Source organism: Cupressus sempervirens, chromosome 10, assembly GCF_028749045.1.
Source record: "Cupressus sempervirens isolate cs-2001-9-10 chromosome 10, ASM2874904v1, whole genome shotgun sequence".
NCBI lineage: Eukaryota > Viridiplantae > Streptophyta > Pinopsida > Cupressales > Cupressaceae > Cupressus > Cupressus sempervirens.
This window is the reverse complement of record NC_143127.1, coordinates 629,384,788-629,392,746: the sequence shown is the minus strand read 5'-3', so window position 1 is coordinate 629,392,746 and position 7,959 is coordinate 629,384,788. Positions and strand designations below refer to the sequence as shown.

Below are 7,959 nucleotides of genomic sequence, written 5' to 3'. Positions count from 1 at the left end.
ATATAATCTTTAAAATGCATTTAGTTGAAAAAGAAATCCCTTGAAGTACTCATTCTTCCCTATATTTCTACAAAATACTTTATTTTCTAAAGCAGCCAAAACAACAAGAAATAGGGAGGTACACTCAACACTAACACTAACACTAATATTTTATTTATAAAAATATGGATACATGTGTGTGTTGAAAATGTTGCCACTATAACCCTAACCACATAAGATCTAGATTTAGAATACTCATTGTTGATCTTATTAATTGTTTAAATTTTGAGTGTACAAATTTCAAAAATTACTCACCGAAGTCAAGGTTTATCTTATTTTAAGAAAAAAGTATGCACACTTCACAAGCACCTATTTAGTTAAAATAAATAATTAAGTATAATTACAAATGATCTTAGGTCTTCAATTAAATAATTATTTTAAGCACTAATCAATTCAAACACATAATCATACATGGTATAATGCAATCATAAAACACATTACCACAATCAAGTTAGTTCTTGATTTCCATATTCCACAATCATATAGGACATTTTAAGTATGTCAACCAAAACTCTTCTTATTCAAGTAAATACCATTCTTCTACTTTGTTTCCTTTCCTCTTATGTACATAGAAATAAATTAATACTTGCAAGAAAGACAAAAACCATCACAAAATAACATAATAAAAATTGTGCATAAACTTTATTTATATCCTACCTAGCACCATCACCAAACAAGACATATAGACAAAACCATATCACACTATTATTACTATTATGTGAAACAACATCAAAATCAACATTAACTAGGAATCTCTTGACACCAAACCAAGACATCATTAAAAAAATTCTAATAATAATTTTTCATATTTAATATTAGTTAAGATGTGCTAAATAATATTAAAAGTAGCACAATTAATAATGTAATAAGAAAAATGTCAATGTCCACATCTGTAGTACATTGAGATGTGATCCAATTTGTTTTAATTATTTTATGTAGAAATTTATTGGATATGAAACTATTGTTACTTCACTACCTAAATTAAATTATGTTATAGTATTGGCTCCATTAGAACTTTCATTACTGCATCACGTATCGCCTTTTGATTAGAATGTGTTATGCCATCAAAATCCTTGAAGAAGAAAAATGTGCCTCTCATGCCAGCATCAAAATATAACCTCCTACAATAATCTGGCATGTTTGAAGGCTTAATGAACTCATGATTCAACTCTTGAACACAACTCTCAATACGGCTTGTGATATAATTTAAAGCATCCTCCTTTGTAGATCCTTTTTTATCTTTCATGTAACACTCTATGCTTGAAGCCATTTCTCCACGAGCTTTCTCATCCTTCAAAATGATCAAATAGATATAAGTACTTCATTTTTCATAATTTCTAAAAAATTCAAATTGTCAAATTTCATTTCTTCCCTTATATCTAACTTTATTATCATTTACCTCATAATCTTTGATATCATCAACAAGTCGAGTAATCAAAGACACAAGACCTTGGAACTTTGATGATGGAATATCAAGTTGCTCCAAAATCTTATCTGATAAAGGGGTGTTCATCAATATTAATGAATGCATCATTAAAACTCGCATTCCACTACTTGTTGTTCCATTCAATATGTATTCATCAAAATTTGGCGTACAATTGGAAGCTATTCATTTTGCTTCTTGATAATAAGATAATATGAAACTCTCCCACTGAAAAATGACAAATCAATATTAGTTTACAATATAAAAAGGTGTAAGGCTCACAACATATGTATGGATTTTACACAATAAATTCACTTTAATTTCAATGTGATTATTAAATGAATATAAAACAATTATTAATTTAATGAAAATAAGTGTTTCTTAGAATTAATTTTATAGAGATTTTCAAATATATTATGTAATAAAATGATTCAATACTAATTATTTTCCTTCAAAGAATATTAATAAAATTACATATGTATTATTTCCAAGTAAACTGTTATTTAAAATTATAACATATTCATATCATCAATATTGTTAGACTATAATAATAATAGTAAATTAATAATGAATGTCTATACCATTTTCTAAGTAATTTGTTTGGTGTTATTCATAGCTGTGAATCCTTCTAAAATATAATAATATATTTTGATGGTAAAACATTATTACAAAAAGCTTAAAATTTATTGAAAAAAATATTAACTTATGTAAATAATTAATTTTTAAACCATAGAATGATGAAAGTTATTAGTATTTAAAATTTAAATTGTATAGAAAATTATAAAAGAAATTTTAAAAAACTTTCATATACATTTTTAATAATAATTTAAAAATGATTATCATTAGTTATATATTTTAATATACTTAATAGAGAAAATTAGTCAATTATACTTGGTACAAAATAAAATTAAATAAACTAGATGCATGTGATATAAATATTTTAAGAATTAATATTCAAGTATATATAATGTGGTTTAACCATATTTTAGTCAAATCATCAATAAAATTGAACTTACGCAATTTTGAATGTATTTCTCAATGAAGGGGCCATGTTTTGTTTTTGCTTCACTTGCAATTTCCTTATGTATTTCATAGGCAAATTTAAAAGCAATTTTCATGTAGTCTAGCAGATTCTCAATGATCGAAATATCCCATCTACGATTGTAATGAATGCACAAATTTAGAATAATAATAAAGAAATATTATATAGTATTACCAAATAATGCATTACCTTATCAATGATGTGGTGAAGGGTTTTAGTTCATCAATGGTTCCATAGGTATCATAAATATCATCTAGAAGTGAAAGACTAGTAGCCAATTTTGTAAAACCAACTCTACTAGCACTGAACTCAGGCTCAAATAATGAGCAAGCCCACCAGAAATAAAACTCCACATGTCGATGCCTAAAGAATTCAAGACTGATTACACTTAAATGCTTCCACCACCTACCATGAAAAAACATTGTGTTATGATTGAAAAAATCTTTTTTAGTTTAGAATATTTTATTCTCATAAGAATTAATCAATTTTATAATTTATTACTATTTTTTTTCCTTAAACTAATTTATTATTAACATTTTCTTGCTAAAAATGTGTTACATTAAATACATAAGCATTAAAATTACCCTTTCAAGCATAATCGCATGCTGACAATACCTAATGTTTAAGGGGACATTGATTTCTATATGCTCTTCAACTTATACTTACGTGGAGACTAATTTCAATTCACATTGATGTTGAGCCTGTAAAATATTGAAGTCCAATATTGCTACTTCCAGTAACTTTTGCCTGTGTGTATTTGGCGTCCTGAAAGACATCATGGACATGGATTATATCAAACTATGTCATTTTTAGTTGTTGGTTTAAAAAATTATAATGCATTAAAATATTAAATTTTTTTTAAGCTTCTTTTGGAAGGGGTAAATTGAAATATGAAATATCATAAATAAAATTTAAATCTTACTCATAAATGTCATTGGCAAGCCATTCATTTTGACTTTGTTGTTTGAATATTTGAATAAAGTTCCATGTTTCCCATCTTGGAATCCTACATCTCCATGGATATCCCAAATTGTACTCAATCTCAAAAAAAAAATATCTTATTGTTAGAAATATTGCATGTACAACTAAAAAACGTAGTACTTATAATATAACTCAACCATTACAACCACTTCTTATGATTAAATTTTATTTTATTAAGAAAAAGAGGGTGGTAGATGGATTGTTGTACAAATAGAAGTAATTTTTAGATAGAAAATAATAATGAATATTTTATACAATGAACTCTTGTCTAAATTTTAAAAAACAACATTTTTTTCTTGAATGTTAAGTCCTTCCATAGAGGATTACTTGCCTCCATTAGAATTGGGTTTTTATTTTCTTGTATCACCCCATGTTCCTTGATAGCCTCTTCCAAATATGTTGACGTGAAAACCTTGGCTTCTTTTAAGATTATTTCTCCAGGAAAATCTAGCTCTGAAGCTTTATATAAATTCAACATACTTGTTAATTTGGTATATTCTTGACTACATCCAAACCCAAAGAATTGTCCATTCTCGCCTTTGAATTTTTCAAATACATCTGCTCACAAATGAAATATATTTTGGAAATTTGAAAGACTTAGATCTAGAAAGGTAATCCAAAAATTGTTCAAATTTTATCACCTGAAGAAATGTCATATCGATTCAATCGTAGCATCCGAAAACCTAAAGCTATCATGTTGAGATGTCCAAATACACTTTGATTCCAACATCTATTAATGGTTCCATTATTTGATCAAAGGCATTCTAAAATTTAATTTTACATAATTTTACATAGTATTGCATACACCTCTATAGATAGAATATCTAAGGAAAATGCTCAAGTATTTATAGCTAACATGTTTTGAGAAAATATATACGTACTTGAAAGTATACTCAAGTATTGATCTAATTTGATTTTGGAAATATCGATCTATTCCCAAACATTGTACAACATCAACAAACCAAAGCCTTTGAAGTAGACCAAATTCTTCTCCTTTGTTCAAAAGATATTTTGTGAACCTCATCAATTAGCATATCCTTGTGTTTGTGGTATAGTGAATCCTGGTTTTAAAGTTTTTATTCTTTTGTATTAGATTTCATAACATGAAATATAAAACAAATATATTCATGTAAACTTGAATGTGGTAGTATTTCATACCCCATATTGAGAACTAAGAGACTGTATGAAGTCATCACTCCACAAGTTAGAATGATGATTTCCATGTCGACGAGTGTTGGCATTAGGCATAGAACTATCTTCCACTCCTAAGTTGGATGATGTTATAAACTTATTTTGTACTTCAGCCATGATATATACCTATCACAAGTCAACACAAAAAAAGGCACACATAGTATGGTCAACCTTCGATTACAATATTCAATAACTAATTCAACTAGGACAATTAAGAAACTAACTCTATAATTCATGATAAATTTATATTACTAATTGTAGAAATACTCAAGAAAATTCACTATTTTGTATTGTATGTATTGTGTTGAAAGATATTATTTCTCAATTTTGGAACTTTTTCTTGAAAATAATCAAGATTTATAATCAGTTCTCTATTTAAAGGTGGGTTTTAAATAATCAATAAATTATAATTTGATTTGAATCAAAATTAACTTATACTTCCAAGTTAAAATAGTTCACATGCATGTTTATAGGAAAGAAGATTAAACTATTTATCTTAGCAAGATATTTGTTGTGGGTTAGAATGATGATAAAGAAAACATTATTTGAAAGAAAAATAATACATCATTGTTAATGTGTGGTCTCACTTTTGGAGGGGAACTTCTCTCGTTTAGATTACATAATGCACTCTATAAAACCTTAAATCTAGTTTTAAAAATTTTAGTCTAAATTTTAAGAGTGTCCCCAACATAAAAAACATAGTAAATCTAAAAAGATAACTTCAAGCGAGCATGAAATAAAAAACTTAGTAAATCTAACATGAAATTAGATTATACAAACCTTATCTTCATATAAGAGTGTGCTAGTCAATTAATAAAAACTTATATCTTAGATATGATCTAAAAGGTTATGATCATTTTATCTAAGCGACACAATAATATATTATAGTTCATGTGAGGTGTCAAGCATGGAGACAAATTCATTTTCTTATATTACATAATATACTCTATAAAACCTTAACTCTAGAAATAAAATCAATCACATTTTAGTTTAATTTTCAATTATTTTTGTAACATTATACATTATCTACTACAAAAATTCCTTTATGACATTGAGAAGTGTTTGAAATAACTAAACATGAAATAATATTAGTGTTGATTAAAATAATTATAACTTGATTCCTAACAATATATGATAAAAATAAGACTAATAATAGATTCTATCCTACAACTATAATAACTTTTAATATTATTATTTTTTCTTTTACATTATAATTTAATTCAAATTAAATTTAGATAATAATTATAATTTAAATTACTTATTTCTTAACAACTTAAATGTATAAAAATAAAATATAATCTAACCTTAAAACATAATACTAGAATACTAGACAAATTATTAAAAGAAGAAAAAACTCTCACATAATAAAAACCAGAAACAACAAATGATCAAAGACTAACTAAAAAAATGACAAATGTAAAACGTCATAACACAGCAAGATTCACATTGATTTAAAGATATAAAGATTTCTTTTTCATTTTCATTATATTACGGTGACACATTTTAAATAAACAAGAAGAAATCTCAATCAAATTAAAATTTACCTTATCTGTTTTATGCAGAGGACGTGACGCTTAAGCAAAAAATTTGCTAATAAAAGTAAAAAACATTTGTTATTATTTATTAAATTTAATTATTTTTATTTTAAAAGATAATATTCAAAGTTTTTATTTACTTCAATAAAAGATTAGTTTAAAAATATACATACGCAATAGTTGTTTTAATGACATGTTGTGTAGAAATAGATTTAAATTAGTATTACTATCAAATAGATTATACTATGATGAATAAGCATAGCTTTAGAATTATAAATCATAAAAAAAAATTATTCATAGAGTTAAAACAAAGAAACTTAAATTTTGGTAAAGGAATTATTAAAAATATATCATTATCAATCTTATAATGATCCAAATGTTTCAACCAAGATAATCATTATTTTGCTATAAAAAAGAATACTATGTAATCTAATCAATAGTATAGACTAACAATAATAAAAATTTATGAGAATGTGGATACCTGAGAGAAAGCCAATGAGTGTAGTTAAGAGAGCGAGACACTGTAGTTGAGGCTCAATCGAGCTTTCTATTTATAAGAATAGCTAGTTAAAGGTTATTTTTCTTTCCACATAAGGAAACGAAAACTATGCTTGAAGAGAGATGCTTTTTTGTTTGGTGAAAAATATAATATCAAATAGCCAGATTAAGTACATAATAAATTAGATGAATAGTAAACTCCTTATGAAAATGAACTAACCTCTTCTAATACCCACCAAATCTCTTTCCCAAGATTTATTCCACATTCATAAGGAAACAAAAACTATGCTTGATGAGAGATGCTTTTCAGTTTGGTGAAAAATATAAATTTTCAACCTAACGACGAGATTAAGTACATGATAAATTAGATGAAGAGTACAAATCCTTGTGAAAATGAACTAACCTCTTCTAATACAAACTATTATCTCTCAAATCCACCCAAGATTTATTCCCCAACCTTTGAAAATGGAGTACAAATGACACATGTGATAGAAAATGACATTTATCAAATCTCTAGTCTAAATGCTAAGTTTTAAAGAAATAATTTGTTGTTTTGAATGATAAGTGACATTGAAGGAATGCCACTTATATTCATTCTACTACTAATGTGACTAAAATGACAAAAGAACATTCTTTTGCTAGTTGATGAGTGACTTGACTCAACACTCTGAGAAAGTAGATAACAATTATAGGGTTGGAATTAAATGGTCACCCTTGGTTATTGGTTTTTCATGTCTTTTATTTTCTTTTTAAATAAATATTGATTGTTAGTTTTGTTGGTAAACAGATTTGTCACAATAGAATTTACCCAATGGAATGTGTGGTAAAACATTCACAACAATTGGATAGGCCCTTGATATCCGGCCTTCCTCTGCATTTAGAGGGTATGCTCCCTCGTAAGACAAAATTTTGGATTCTTTAATACAGATGAGAAGAACTTAGGAAATAAAAAGGAAAACCATTGATAGCGAATGCACCACACGCCTTCAATGTTTTCATAAAAATGATGTAAACTATTAATGAGAGCTATCAAGGACTACGCTTGAGAACTTTCACCAATACAATGCTAATTCAACCATCCACAAATACTCACATCATACCATGAAAGTAATCATAGATGAATCAACACTTTAACAATCCAGATTCCTTGGAGAGAGAACGCTAAATATACTTCCTTTTATTTCTTGCACCAAGAAAGAAAGAAATAACTGATTACACAAAAACAACCATTGTACACGCTTTCCAAAAAT

General features: G+C 26.6%; 1 pseudogene; it reads right to left on the bottom strand.

Moving 5' to 3' along the window:
• Positions 1-1,030: 1,030 nt before the first annotated feature.
• LOC149535414 (sesquiterpene synthase Cad-like) lies at positions 1,031-4,793 on the bottom strand (annotated as a pseudogene).
• Positions 4,794-7,959: the final 3,166 nt, after the last annotated feature.